At 37.1% G+C, this 15,967-nt stretch overlaps 1 protein-coding gene across 1 annotated transcript in view; it reads left to right on the top strand.

The window, feature by feature from the left end:
• Positions 1 to 15,967, top strand: part of LOC122792238 (calmodulin-lysine N-methyltransferase-like) — a 546,804-nt gene that overhangs the window by 420,752 nt on the left and 110,085 nt on the right. The gene's annotated exons all lie outside the window — the stretch shown is intronic.

Here is a 15,967-nt window from a genome sequence, read left to right as displayed (position 1 = left end):
ATTATCAAATAGTATTGTGACTTTTTGTATAACAACAGGAATGCATATTATTTGAATCAATTTATGTAGTGGTTTTCAGTGGTTCTTTTCCCTGAAAAGCACTGGATTGCTTTCATAGCACACAAGTGCAACTTTGGCAAATTTTTGAAGGTTGTAGTTTTTTCTAAGCAGCTGTCTATGGAAAGTGCATACCTAAGCACTGATTTCCTACTTTGTAATTGAAACTGGGTGGGTTGGAGTAAAATGGCAAAATAAAATGGCTGTCCTGTGAGATCTGCAGTTGTCTGTATAACTGAGTTAATAAACCAGAGTTTTGGTATTTTCACTATCATTATAATATTAATCATGTCAGTTCCACTTAGACATCTCAAAGTAAGATTACAAAAAGACCCATGTGTTCAGATATCACTAAATGCCCAATGTTCTGTGAAAAAACATCATCTCATCTTTAGAAGGCTTCCTTTTAGCAGTTCCCATGGTCATTGTGGTTGGTCAGCAGATGGAGTGTGAACTACATCCAATATATCTGAGTATGATTTCTTGCATACTGTGTACTTTTAAGCAAGTTATTTAGCCAGTTAAATGTTCCACGCTCACAAAAAACACTTTTCCTATTACTTGACTGTAGAAAAACTACAACTATAAACAAGATGAAGAGGAATGCTACCTTGTACCATGTTGAAATGCAAAAGGTCATGAATTTTGCTGCTGTCAGCAATATATGAAAGGTGATTACTGGCTGCCAGAACAGTTGCTGTAACTATATATTTTCTGTGCTAAGTATTATAAAGGACATGGAGCTGTGTATTATGTTTTTATTAAAGGAAATACTGACACCAAGAAACTCAACAAATAACATCAGAAATTAGAATAACAATACAGTGTTCCTGTATAGTGCTATAGAGGGATAGGCATTATTTTGGGAAGGGGAGGTGGTGAAGGTTTGAGAGCCCTGTGAGGAGGCTTTCCTTATGATAAATGTACATGAATCTTTTTTATGATACATTGTCTGTCTTTCACTTCTCAGGAGTTCCTGTTCCATGCAGTGTACTACCATTTAACATTTAGTATACGGAAGACATTTAAATACCATGCTGGGACAAGGCTTTGAAGTGGCAGCAAGTTTTTATGGTTTAGGCCTTGATTTTTTTTTTTTCAGTGAGAAAGCACTGTTGTCATTCCAGCTTTGATAAGTGTTTGACAGGTTTGTATAGAAAGGAGCAGTATATTTAATGACTGGCCTAATGAGACCTGAGTACAGTGGAATGCTTGCATCCCTGGTCCTGGACCATATACCTTTAGATGTAAGTGTGCAATAAAGAAAGATGTCCTTGCAATAGTAAAGGACAGTTCATTGTCCACACAGTTTCCCAGATCCCTAAATATGTAATAAATTTTCAGGGGGTGTCAATGTAAGCTAGGGACATCACTAATGAATACTATTACAGTTTTCTTGGGACTTACTTTCAATCCATGGAGTTGACACCATTCATTTGTTTGGGAAATGCCCTGTTGGAGGATTTTGATGTCCTCTCGGAATTTATGCTAGCATCAAGTTTACAGTCATCTGAAAACTTGGTTAGCAAAAAACCTTAAACATTTGCTTTGACCTCCAAGACGTAAACGCCAAGGAGGAATGGCCCGAGAAATCAACCCTGGGGGAACATCACTGGTGGCCAATCTTTGGAGTAGGTAGAGCTACCTACCCTCATTTCCTGGTTTCTATTTCTGATCCAGTTTGCTTATGCAATGAATTCCATAGGGATTTACATTTAGAAGGGAGAGTTTATCCACAATACCCAAATATGGGATGGTGTCATATACCTTAGTGAGGTTTAAATAAGTAGCGTGCACTGCTTTACCTTCATCCATTGCCTCCTTAACTTCCTCAGAGAAATCAAGTAGTTTAAGTAGGCAGACTCTCGCCTTGAAGAGCTGAAACAGGCTTGAGTTGTGTTTGTAGGTTGCCTTTGTTGTTATTTATTAGTTCAGTAATGATCCTTTTGATAACTTTGCAGATAAGGCTAGTCAGACTTATGGATCTGTAATTACTCAGGTCCATAGAGAGCACACCTTTGTGCAAGGGGATGAGTGTTGCTGTCCTGCATTCAGTGTGCACAAAGTCTGTTTGGTGGCTGTTCTTAAATAGCCTGTGTAAGTTGTCTTAGAAGTCCTTTTTAAGGCTGTGTAGTAGGCAATCCAGTTTGTTATCCTGCCCTATGGAAGCAGTGTTTTTGGCATTGGATAGATCCTTGAAAACTTGTTCTTGGGAAATTTGAGGGGGGTGTAGATCCAGGTATGTGATCTGGGAAAATAAGAGGCAGGACTGAAGTTAGAGTCAAATTTGTTTGCTTGTAAATTGGCTATGTCTTCTGGGTCTGAGTATGTGATATCATTTACTATTAGTTCTTTGCAGTGCTGAGCATTGTTCCTGATATCTCTTAACATAGCTAAAGAAGGATTTGTAGTTATCCTTTGCCTGTGTGGAAGCTTTTACCTACGGTCTGCTTTATTTGATCAGGGTATGGAATTCCCTGTTTGGTTAGTAAGAGCACTTTTACCATCTTGTGAGTTAAGTTTATTTTTGCACACAATGATTTTCTTTTATTTTATTATAGATCCTGTTTATATTTAGGTTCCATCATAGAGGTTTATTCTTAAAAGTTTCTTTGCAGCATTTTACATATACATAGAATTTGACAGCAAATGTTTCCTCACCAGGTTTGAAGGGGATTTTGAAGTTGTTCAGGTTGTTTTTCCATTTTATTCGATTACTATTTGTAGTAGATGCTTCCTTGTTCATTCTTATGGTGAATGTGACAGACTTATGGTCCAATTTGAACAGGGAGGAAGAGACAATCAGTGGGAAGCAAAGCTGTCCCATGTTGGTAAGGACTAAGTCCAGGATTATATCACCCCTGGTTGTAGTGAGGACAGTTTGTATTGATGAAGTCTAAAAATTTCTGGGCATACATGTTTGAAGATTTATATGTCTCCCACTTGATGGAAGTATAGTTAAAATTTCCTAGGAAGATGGTGTTTGGCTTAATGCATAGTGACTACAAATTAATTAGTTAGGTGGTATGGGCTGATAGGGACATAAATGAAGTCCTAAAGTTAGCTATGATACATTAAGGGGCTTTATTTAATGTAAACTGGACAAAGAGGGCCTCTAGGTCATTATCTTGTTTAACAAGTTTGGAGGTGAAAAGTTTTTTTTTTTTTTTTTTTAAGAATATGGAGACAGTGCTGCCTTTAGTGCCTTTATCTAATGCAGTGGACCTGAATGTGGTAGGCAGTGAAACCCTGCGATGACTGAATGTTGTCATTGGTCTTGAACAAAATAATGCATATGATATATCATTGTTTTCCAGTTAAGGAGTACCTGTAGTGAGTGGAGCTTTTTTGTTTTGGCTCCTAATGTTGAGCAGCAATACCTTTATGTTAGTTGGATTCTGTTTTGTTATGTTGGATGCTCTGTGGGTGTAGATGAGGATTATATTAATATATGTCAAAATATGGTAACAACTTAAGCAGAGGGTGCTTAACAATTGTTAAGATGGGGTCTTGTGCTACTCTGGAGCTTAACTGGTTTGTCTTTTTCCAAATATTGGAGGGTAATCACTGTGCTCCATGTACTCCAATTAGCTAAAAGAAATTTGTGCTTCATCCTGCTTAGAATGGAAGTATGGGAACTTCGACTCCCACAGGGCAATAACATTTTTTTAAACTTTCCCAACAGCCATTTATCAGATTTCAGTAACTTTGTCTCTTTTGGACATTGTACATTGTACATTGTGGAGATGTTAGTGACCAAAATTAGACTAAATTTTGGAAAGAACTCACTGGTTTATAGCTTCTGCTCTGTGTAAACCAGTTCTATCGAAAATTAATTATTTATACTTTTCCCCAAAAAATAACTGTATTAAATACTATATTTCCATTAATTAATTCACGTAAAATAAAATTAATAAAAATGTTAAACAAGTAATTAAGCAAAGAAACAGATAAATAAATAAGGATAAAATTTGCCAGAATTAACAAAAATAGTACGTTTTATCTTAAAAACAGAAGCTGAATCCAGTGAATGAGTGCTTTTCATGATTATCAGTTAATTGTGTATTATTAAATTTGAGTCACATATGCTGCCATTTATTAAATAAAGAGCATACTTCCACCCGTTGTCTTAACTCTAGTCTTCTATTGAAGTCATCTCTGGTAGAGAAAGGCTAACTCTATAACCTAATAATTTGTTTATGCAGACAATATAATGATAACTTATCTGTTCAGAAAATAAAAAGATAAAACATAAGCCATGTATAGAACAGACAATTATATATATTGCTTCATACGTTATGCAATATGCATTTATTAAACCTTATTATTTTATGGTCAGCCAGTTAATATTGAATTACAGTCTGTACTTCCCCCTTACTTTATATATCTCCTTCCCTACATCATAATTACCTCCAGTTTCTGATATATTACTTATATATCCACATTACTAAATTAAGTATCTTGATAAACATTTTTCTTGTTTTGGCTAATTGTCAGGGAATCTAGGAATGTTCTTTTACTCAGTGCCTCTAATATGAGCTCAAATTCTTTAAGGCGGTCATGCTTTACTTTTTTTTTTCCTCACTGATCAGAACATCTAGTGCTTTCTTATGCTTTTGAACTGTTCTTTTGTGTGAAAAAAAGAAATGGCTAGCAGTACGCATTTACAGTTTGTTACCCAAAGATTTAAAAGTACTGCATCTGTTAGATATTTTCCTAGGGCTTTAAGTACATTAATTTATTGTACAGTGCCTCTTGGCTGAAGACAAATATATTACTACTGACATCTAATGTACTGGTATAATTTAGTCATATATCTATGTGCTCAGCGTCTATTGTCTTTCTAATGTGCAGTGTGCCTTGTTTTAAGGTGTGCAAACAACATTAATAAATAGCTGGTAATGATTTGCACATTTTAATTTTTAAAATGTATTAAACATGAGTAGAGGTTGCTTTGCCGACACTTTTATGTTTTACATATAACCAATGTAGTTTGCCTGACTGATATTGCATAGCCAGCTTTACCATGCTTTCCCAAAAAAGAAATGCTATTTTAGTTAGGCTAGAAATAAAGGAAAAATATAGATATTAACAGCAAACTGGGGTTTTATTCTTTTTCCCTAAAGAAGCCAGCTCTTTTATTAGCTGCTTACTGTATGTCAGTTTAGGCTTACATACTCTGAATTCAGACATTCATACCCTGAAGAAGGAAACTGCACTTTTAAACAAAATTCAAACAACATTAACAAAACTGAACTACTACGCCATTATATCAGTAGATCCCTCCACATTCTTGCTTTGTAAGCTGAATGGACATTATTTGGAAATTTAATGTATTTCCTGTTTGTTAATTTAAGGTCTTTCCTGATTTTTTTTTTGTAAAAATATGTGGCTCCTTTGTTGCCTTGCAGAATTCACAAGTATTGGCTGGTGCCTTGCCAAAGCAACCCACATAAACGTGTAGTGCATTTGTTAGAACCCCTTGTTACATATCCAGGGTACCAGTAATATATGTTAACTGTGTAATTCAAATATAATACGTGGCCAGCAGGGAGCCTTTAGTTCCAACTCAAACACATTTATTTTGAAATGTAGTTTCTTGCAATTGTTGCATGGCTGATACAGCCTCCTGAGTATTTACATTCTGTAATACACCTTCCCTTTGCCCAAAAATGTGAATGCTAGCTATCATTTTGTTCTAAGTACTTTGTTAGACACTGCTGTCTGTTGCTGGGGAGCCTTAACTTATACCAACCCATTCCTCAGCCATCATAGCCTCATCCAGATGTATTCCCAGTCATATATAATTGCAAACTGCATGGCCACAGCACCTACATTTGCACTGTAGATATAATAGTCTCCTTCTTGATTCTACATACAGCACTTGTATAGACGTTTGACCAGAAAATCACACTGACGCAAAGTACTCCATTACATTCATAGGACACAGAGCAAAACACCACCCGCATAGTTCACAGCTTCTAGAAGATTCCATGAGTAGGCTCATTGTGAGTACACTGAGGAATCATTTTTAGAATTAAGTTAGTAGCTACTTACAGTTCAGCAGGAGAATTTCCACATCTCTTGTAAGTAAGAGACTGTGTCATACGTACTGGTGTAACTCAGACGTTAAGTTTCTGATCTATGGGAATTTTCGTTCATCTCTGTAAATACCTGACTGCATATCTGATTCAGGCTGCTAGTTTCTGACCATTATTCTCATAGTTCAGGATTTATTCTCCAAGTCTTTTCACATACTTATGCTTACCACAAGACATCTTTATTAAATATTTATTTACGTTCAGTATAACCAGGTCAGCTTGCAATAATATATTTACAGCAATTTAGACCATTTTAAAATATATTATAAACTAATGCATAACAGTTACAGAAGAGTGAAAAGATAAAACACACAGAATGGAAAGATCTGTGAGAGGTAAAACATAATGAACACAAATTAATAAACAGACTAGTTGAAAGTGCAGCACTAAAAAGGATATGCTTTGGGACAGTGATACGATAATCACAGAGTGACAAAAATAAACAATGGTACCATGACACAGGAAACAAGTTTGGTTAAAAGCACAGCTTAAAATTGTTCCAGATTGGATAGCTTTAATTGGATAACATTTTCCAAGCTCTTAGATAGTTTTAAGGCATCTTTTACAGACTTGCATACCACATTGTTTAGTGATCATGACTGTGAAGATATCCAAAATTTGAGAAAAGTATGTGAAATTTTGATGTAAAATTACAAAGAACCATGTTAGATCACTGTGTATCAGATTTAATTGTTTTAATTTAGCATTGAGCCCCTGCCAAATATTTTGTGTACGGGTACATGTACAAAACTGTGCATAATATCCGCATCCTGTGTTTCACATTCTACATAGTAAGAAGATAAGCCAAGAAAATCTAAAGCTTTTTAGTAAGAGAGGGATGGCCATTATTGAAAATTATGTACTGTGTAATATATAACTTCTTAAAAGGTAAATATATCAAAATACGCCTTAGTTTATGTCAGATAGTGTTATTTTTAAAAAAGCTGTTGCAGTTACCTAGATGAATAATAGATGTGGAAGCCACATTTTAACTTGACAGTAAGATACAAGTCTTAAAATCAGCATGGATGATAGAAACATTTTTGATCAAATAAAAGTGCATATACTTGTCCCTAATTGTTGCTGTGATAGCAAACCTTAGTTTAAGAACTGTCCATATAATATTTACCATTGTAGTTTGACCTCTGGGTATATTGTAGAAGTCACAAATTTTGTGACATATTAAAGTATTACAAATAAAAATCACATACTGGTGAAGTGATGAAAATCTGTTACATATCTGCAAGTAAATACATTAGAGTTATGGATGATAGGCTAGAGTTAATGCAAAGTATGACCTAAGTCTATTAAATTAATCATTTTTTATAGTTTAGATGTTTATTTCAATCAACAATATTTAATGACGTATAGATTTGAAACCAGAACACAGTGTATCAGTGTAACGGGAAAAAAATTATCGTAGACTTCATTTTAATTTGCTTTTCAACACTATCCCAGACCTTATGTACTATCAACTTTACCTAATTCAGAAAGTATACATGTTACTTCTTTACTACTAATGTTATAATATATACCTCTTTTGGGTAAACAAGCCTTTTAACACATATAAGAGATTAAATCAGTCAGGAACTTGCATCCCATTTCGACCACAGTTTTTGTTTCTCTATGTACAGTTTCTTGTGCTATTATCCCAGTTCTACTCCATCAAGTCTGGCCAAGTGTCTCATTATGTTTAATACCACCTGCAACTCAGAGGATTTAATGACTGCTGTTTTTTTGTTGCAGCCTTTTTAACTTCAACCATTACAACAAACATACAACAAAGTCCTCCCTTTTGGTGCTAACCCCGATCTGTCATCCACACCTAAAAGTATCTCGATCAATGGTATGTGTCTTATAGATAGCAAAGATTAATTCTAAGTTCAACCGTTGCCAAAAACATGTTAACAAGTGCCTGTTTTCCAGCCCCTGCATCTCCAGCAAACATCACTGTCCTGTGAGTACTTTTGGTTAAGCCTGGAAGGAGGTTAAAAATATTTGTGGAGACATGTAAAAGTAAATAGTTTAAATGTGCTGCTTTTATTTGCATAGCTGACCAACAGGCATATATGTGACCACTGTTTATGTAACTGATTATCCAGTTTTTTTTCCTGTTTTTTTTCTTATATTTTATCAAACTCTCTTAATGCTTTATACACTTTGTTTATGAACCCCTTTATGGGGACGTGATGTGACCTTCCTTCTGTTATTAATTTCACTAACATACAGACTTCACTGCATACCACCGAGAATAGGAACGTTTTCTTAGCAGCCAATGTAAGCCCCTCATATTCTAGTCTGTCCTCATTATGTAAATTAAATATCCTTGGGGCCTCTGCCCAAAATTCCAAGCTTATTACCATTTTATACATGATCTGGCTAATAGATAATAATATTAGTTGGGTAGTTTAATTCCTACTGATCTCTTAGGGGCAAATATTTTCTTATAAACTACTATTGCAGGTTTAGGGGGCCAAATACAATTAATATCTATTAGATCTTAGTAGTAATAAACTGACAAGGAAAAATCTCATTAAAGAGAAGGTGCGGACGTGTTCCTTTTTAACTATAGATATTTTTGAAATCATTGAAAATTTCATAGCCAGCAGTTTGCTCAGGTTTTGATGATCTGTATTTTGGTGCTTCAGTATACCAATCAAGTGATGATCATTATTGTTTTGAGAATAGGTTCTTAGGGTCATAGGTTATTACTAGGGTAATGACCACTGGGACCCTTATAAGCTTAGCTGCTCACCCTAAACCATGTGGGTTCCCAAGTGTCATGGACAACTGTATGAGGTGGGATTGTTAATAGGGAAGTAATGAAGGAATTGGGGGGTGTTAGGATAAAACTTTCCTTATTGACAGACTCTTGTATATAAAAATTAAAAGTATAAAAAGTAAAGCGTCTACAGGAATATGTATTATAACATTTTAATGTGCATTTTTATTCTGATTAAGTCTCCTTAATGGCACAAAAGTCCTCAGTCATTAAAATATTTTACTTTTTACCATCCCTTGGACCTCCTACTAGTGTTATTTCTTCTTTGGTTTCCTTTGAAAAGTATCAGGGAGGGGTTGTCTTTTACATAGATGGGAAACCTATTCTGTAGTGTGGGGATCCTTAGGGACACACATCTGTCCCGCCAGCATGTTCTATTTATGTAAAAAGCAAAGTTCAGATCCCTGGATATAGTGTTTCTTTTGCTGTTTTGCGCATGTGCAATAGATTCATCAGGGCTGGGACAAAAAAAAACCTGTCAGCAGCCTGTAGGAGACTAAATACAGTGACAAGCCTTTAGGAAATCAATGTAAGACAGAGTGTTCATCCCTGAATTCTCATGTTGAGTAACCTTTGTGGTAGTTCCAACTGTTGCAAGTGTCTAGTTAGATACATGCCAAAGAGGGTGTTGTATTCAATGACAGGTCTGATGAGGGACAAGTAGATTGGTGCTATAACTTCCTTGGATGAGGATCCCATACCCTTACCTGTAAAGTTGGTGACATAGAATTATTTTATTATTACATTAGCTATATGTTGATCAAGGGTCATATTGCTGTCTACATGTTTTCCCAGATCCCTTACTACTGGGTTGACTGTTGGGGGGGGGGGGGTTATTGATTGAGTAATTTGGGTTGACAGTTTGTCAAATTACATTATAATGCATTTTTAACATTGAGGTTTAGGCCGTGGCTTTTGCCAATTGTCTGTATTAAACCCTGTTGCAAGATGTTGGTGTCTTGAGGGGACTCTTTAATAGCTGCCAATTTACAGTCATCAATGAACTTGGTGAGCCAGAGGCCTTGAATGTTAGCCTTGGCTTCCGAGAAGTAGATGCAAAACAGGAGCAGGCCCAGCAAAGAGCCCAGGGGTACTCTGCTGGTGACTGCCATCTTGGTGAAAGTGGTCTCACTGATCCTGACTTCTTAGGTCCTGTCTGTGAGCCAGCTGGCAATCCAGTGAGTTATGTAGGGATTAATGCCAGGCTGAGAGAGCTTGTCAGAAATGCCTTTGTGAGGTATTTTATCAAATTCCTTGGCTGGGTCAAGATAAGCAGTATATACTGTTTTACCCTCATTCATTGCCTTGGTGACTCTCTCAAAAAATAACCAGGTTAAGTAGGCATGTCTTTCCCTTGACAAAGCCAGACTGTGATAGGTTAAGTGTCTGCAGAATGGCAATGTCCTTGTTTATTATTTCCATGATAATTTGTTCCATGGCTTTGAATATTAGGCTTGTTATACTGATGGATCTGTAATTCTCTGGGTTGGTTGATGGTCCAGCCTTCTGAAGGGGAATCAGTGTTATGGTCCTCCATCTACTTGGAACGTAGTTTGCTTCAAGGCTGTAGTTGAAGAGTGGCTCAAGTTGCCCTGATAAGTCATGTTTTAGACTGTTCAGGGGGCAAACAAGGATGTTGTCAAGACCTATGGATGTGGTGTTCCTGACATTAGCGAGTGCAGCCAGCACCTGGTCTCTGCTGATAGATGGGGGTAGTATGTTGAAGGTGATTTCACCTGATGGGGCTTAGGGGTAGTGGGAGGTAAAGTTTGAGCTAAATTTATCAGCCAATAGGTTTGCTATGTCACTCTGATTGGCAAAGGTAGTGCTATTCACCACTAGTTCAGCACACTGCTGTGTGTCACCTTTAAGCTTCCAGACACAGCTGAAGAAAGCCTTGTGATTGCCCTTAGCCTGCAACTCTGCTTTGAACTCATAGTTGAACTTGTTCAGCTTAATTAGACCTCTTAGTTTCTTGTTTAGTTGTATAAGAGTGCACTTGTCTTTAAGAGAGTTGGTCATGAGTTTTCTTATTTCATTTTCTACCCTGTTTAGGTGGGGATTCTATCAATGGGGTTTGTTTTTAGTGTTTGTTTTGTATTTATTGTTGCTAGGTATGACAGCCTCTGTGCAGCCATTTACATTTTTGTATACGGACTCTTTGAATTACTGTGCATAGTTATTTGTGGTCTTGGGGAGCCTTGAAGTTTAGCACACTGCCTTAAAATACCTCCTAACTGTTAACTGGTTTAGCTGGGTTTTCTGAGTTGATTTTTACTTTAAGGAAGACAGCTTTGTGATCTGACCTCACTTGTTAAGACATGACATGGGGGGGGGGGGGTACAATGCCCTCCCATGTTGGTGAGTCCCAGATCCAGTATGCTTGATCTTCTGTTTGGAGCATGCACTGTTCAAGGGTGTTTATGCTGAGAGTGTTGATGGAGAAGTACAGAGAAGGTCAGAAGGAGTTGCATTGTGTCTTTGTGGACTTAGAGAAAGCATATGACAGGGTGCCTAGAGAGGAGTTGTGGTATTGTATGAGGAAGTCGGGAGTGTCAGAGAAGTATGTAAGAGTAGTACAAGATATGTTCGAGGGTAGTGTGACAGTGGTGAGGTCTGCGATGGGATTGATGGATGCGTTTAAGGTGGGGGTGGGATTACATCAAGGATCAGCTCTGAGCCCTTTCTTATTTGCAATGGTGATGGATAGTTTGACAGACGGGATCAGACAGGAGTCCCCATGGACTTTGATGTTTGCAGATGACATTGTGATCTGTAGTGAGAGTAGGAAACAGGTGGAGGAGACCCTGGGGAGGTGGAGATATGCTCTAGAGAGAAGAGGAATGAAGGTCTACAGGACTAAGACAGAATGTGTGTATGTGAGTGAGAGGGAGGATAGAGGAATGGTGAGGAAGCAGGGAGTAGGGGTGGCAAAGGTGGAAGAGTTTAAATACTTGGGATCAACAGGTCAGAGTAATGGTGAGTGTGGAAGAGAGGTGAAGAAGTGAGTACATGCAGGATGGAGTGGGTGGAGACGAGTGTTAGGAGTGATTTGTGACAGACGAGTACCAGTAAAAGTAAAAGGGAAGGTCTACAAGAAGGTAGTGAGACCAGCTATGTTATATGGATTGGAGACAGTGGCATTGACAAAAAGGCAGGAGTCAGCGCTTGACATAGCAGAGCTGAAGATGTTAAGATTTTCACTGGGTGTGACGTGGGTGGACAAGATTAGGAGTAAGTATATTAGAGGGTCAGCCCAGGTTGGAAGGTTTGGAGACAAAGCCAGAGAGGCAAGATTACGTTGGTTTGGACATGTGCTGAGGAGGGATGCAGAGTATATTGGGAAAAAGATGCTAAGGATGAAGCTGCCAGGTAACAGGAAAAGAGGAAGGCCTAAGATAAGGTTTATGGATGTGATGAGAGAGGACATGCAGGTGGTTGGTGTGACAGAACAAGATGCAGAGGACAGGAATAAATGGAAACAGTTGATCTGCTGTGGTGACCCCTAATGGGAGCAGCTGAAAGAAGAAGAAGAAGAAGAAGAAGACATACAGCCTTAATGGAAAGGATGTGATTGCATTGAATGTTGTCTTTCATTACAACAATCTTGAATGTGTCTTGATGAGGCTTTGCTGTGATAAAAATAAGGCCACAATAAAATACTCCAGTCTGTTTTACAAAATTCAAACTAGTCCTGTAGAGACAGAAAAATGACGAAACAGTAGTAATTGGTCATTTTCAACAGGTGGTCCCTGTACCCATCAATTATATCTACTTTGTTCTATGTGCACATCTCAGATATCTGATTGTAATAAAATAAAACAAAATAAAATAATAACACAACATGTTTCAAATTGCTTTATAAAAACACACAGCCATAGCTTTCTACCTCTTTATGGAAGAATCAGGGACAAAGCCAAAAGTATTAGTGGGTCAAAGGCCCAAAATCATGGAAACCATTTAAATACTACTCTTATATACTTAGAAACGTGCCTGTGTACAACTATAGTATTAGCATGAAAGGTATGAAGTCTGAAATTCAAATGATGGACATTAATTACTGACTGCAATTCTCAATAATTTACCAGAAATTCACAAATTTTATGTGGGGGATAAAAACAATGGAGAGGTATACACACTGACCCCCCCCCCCACACACACTGGCAAAGTATTCTTACAGCTGTCAACGTTTTATGCAAGAAGGGTATAGTTTGAAAAACATATATTTTACAAGAAACATATCCATAGCTCTCAACATCTTAAGTCCAGAAATAATAAGTAACAAATAGGAACACCTAATATTAATTTCAAATTGACTAACAGAATGTGAATTAATATGCATTTTCTAAAGTGAAAGAAGTGTGTAGCTCCACTGACTGCCAGTATTTAAAATGTGTGATCCACTACCTTTTATAGCCAAATTGCAAGTTTTATGAGAGTTTAGGAGGGATACAACATGATTTTAAACCAAAATAAGGGATGTCTCTGAAAAATCAGACAAAATTGAGAAATGGGAACAGACCAAAAATATGAAGCAAAATCACTGAGGAACACGCAGGCAGTTGAGTGGTATACTTTGTATGACTGGTATACTGTTTGTATACCTTGCAACCAGAAAACCACACATTTTATGAGGAATAAAACAAAAGTATGAGGCATAAATAGGAACAATTGTGAGCTATGCTTTCATCCAAACCAGAACCTGCAAAACTCTTCAATAATATCTGTTTGCCTGCCAATGTGAATACAAAAAAAAAAGAAAAAAAATATATATATGCTTCGGCAGCTATAGCCACAGCCACTGGCCATACCTTCCCTGTTTAACATTTGCAGATTTTTCTTTCTGGGAAGGAGCAAAAAGCCTGTGAATTTATATGTTAAGTTTCCTGATGTCTTGGAAGTCAGTGCACTTAACCAGTCACCTCTTCCCTGCTGCAGTTGTTTTCAAAATGAACTCCATAGGTTATTTTTGTGTTTTATTTTATGTTTACAGTAAAAAGATAAAATTAAATAGAAAAATGGCTTGTGGCACTCTTGTTTCCTGGCCATGGTTTGCAGAACTCCTAAATGTTTTTGTGGGACCCATGCTTTCTATGGAACCCACTTTATAAAACACTGGTGTAAACATTAAGAGAACGGCACCAGAGAATTAGTTTCCACATCTCCATCTTCATTGTTTTATACTTTATCATTTTGTTGACCTCATTATCCTTAAGTATTTTGTTACAGTGCTCTTTCAGTACAAGTAACATTTGGCACATACATTTGTTGTCGTTATATGTATTCGACCTTCAACACACAACAGAGAGCACAGCTGTGTAACTTCAAGTAAATTAGAGAAACAAACCTACTCAGGTGGTTGTAAGGGCTTCCTATCTCTTTGTTCATAGGTAAGTACCAGGCAATCAATGTGCAGTCCATTATAAGCCTAGACAATAACCCATAGTCAAAAGGTCCCACCAGAATTAAGAAGGGCAGTGCAAGATAGGCTGTGTGGAGGTGAATTTCAGGCTGCCAATCCAGTTATCTAGGTAAACTTTGAAGATGGCTAGTGTGCCTCTCTGCTTGACATTTAGTGGAACTTTGTTATAAAGCTGTTGGGTTCTTTTGGATATGAATGTCTTACAGCAATGGGTAGTATTTATTTGTAGATGAAGATTTAGTTCCTTTAACCAGGTATTTTAGGAGCCCTTTGTTCCATAAAAAATAGAATTGGATCTTTCATTGCTCAAAAGGTTAGACACAAATCTGCAGAGAGTTGTCTATAAGAAACTGTTATAGATAGAAGATTGACTTTCTGGCCTGTTAACTAAGATTTTTGGGGTTGCTGTTCTTTTTATTTATGAACCTCTTCTTCTTCTTTCTGCTTTTCTCGGTTAGGGGTCGCCACAGCGGATCACCTGTCCGCTCATGATTTGCAGTGGAGGTTTATGTTGTCAAGTTGCCAGCACGGTGCCCAACCTTCCACAGAAAGCATACACATGCACACAGTCACACCTAGGGTCAATTTAGAGTGTCCAATCCACCTACAGCATGTCTTTGGGATGTGGGAGGAAACCGGAGCACCCGGAAGAAACCCACGCGACCACAGGGAGAACATGCAGGCTATGCACAGAAGGCACCCCAGCCGAGGATCAAACCGAGAACCTCTTGCTGTGAGGTGGCAATGCTAACTGCTGCATCACTGCAGCCGTCCTTATTTAGGAACCTCTGTGGTCTCTTAAGTTGAGTGATATTTTTAGACAACTGTATGCCAAAAGGGCCATTATATTCAATAATGGGTCTCATGAAATGTGAGTAAAGTGGAGTTAGGAATTCTTTGAATCTAGAGGAGACTCCATTTGGAAGTTACATGAGCCACATAGAAGATTTTTCCTAATTACTATGGGGATATGATGGTCAAAAGATAAGAAATTATCAACAAGAATGCGTAGGTCTCTTGCAACAGTGTCTGATTAGATGAGAATGTTTTATGTTTTGAATGAATTTATAGTTTGGGGCAATGTTTTACCCGGGTTTGAATGAGACAACATCTTTAAACAGTATATTGAAGTTGAGAAATCTTAAACGTTAATGTGTGTATGCATTTTTATAAAATGTGTCCATATTTGTGACATCTGACTTCATTTGACTCGGATATGTAAGTTCCTGACTTCTTAGTTAACTAAGTAATACCATACTTTGAGAGTCAACATAATAATTTGAGATATAGTATTGTTAGTATATGTATGTTAGTATATATATTTATATCACCATTACAGATAAAAATTCTGAAGGAAGGGTAGTGTTGAGGTGTTCTAAAATATTGTCAGTCATATCTGTTTTTAAAAAATGTTTTTGAGTAGTAATTATGTGGATGTGCCTTTAAGATACAAGATTTTAATTAGAAGTGTCATGTGACAAAAAGGGTGTGTATATATTGTTTGTGTTGAAGTTTGTTCAGTTTCTGATGAAGTCTTGCCATATGTGCAAGACGAAAAGCGCTTCATTAAATTGAGAGAGAATTTGCTTTGGTGTTTCCAAGCTG

This window comes from Protopterus annectens, chromosome 1.part0 (assembly GCF_019279795.1).
Source record: "Protopterus annectens isolate FY-2018-M chromosome 1.part0, PAN1.0, whole genome shotgun sequence".
NCBI classification, from domain to species: Eukaryota; Metazoa; Chordata; order Ceratodontiformes; family Protopteridae; genus Protopterus; species Protopterus annectens.
The sequence above is the reverse complement of the archived record's forward strand: the minus strand, read 5'-3'. Positions and strand labels throughout refer to the sequence as shown.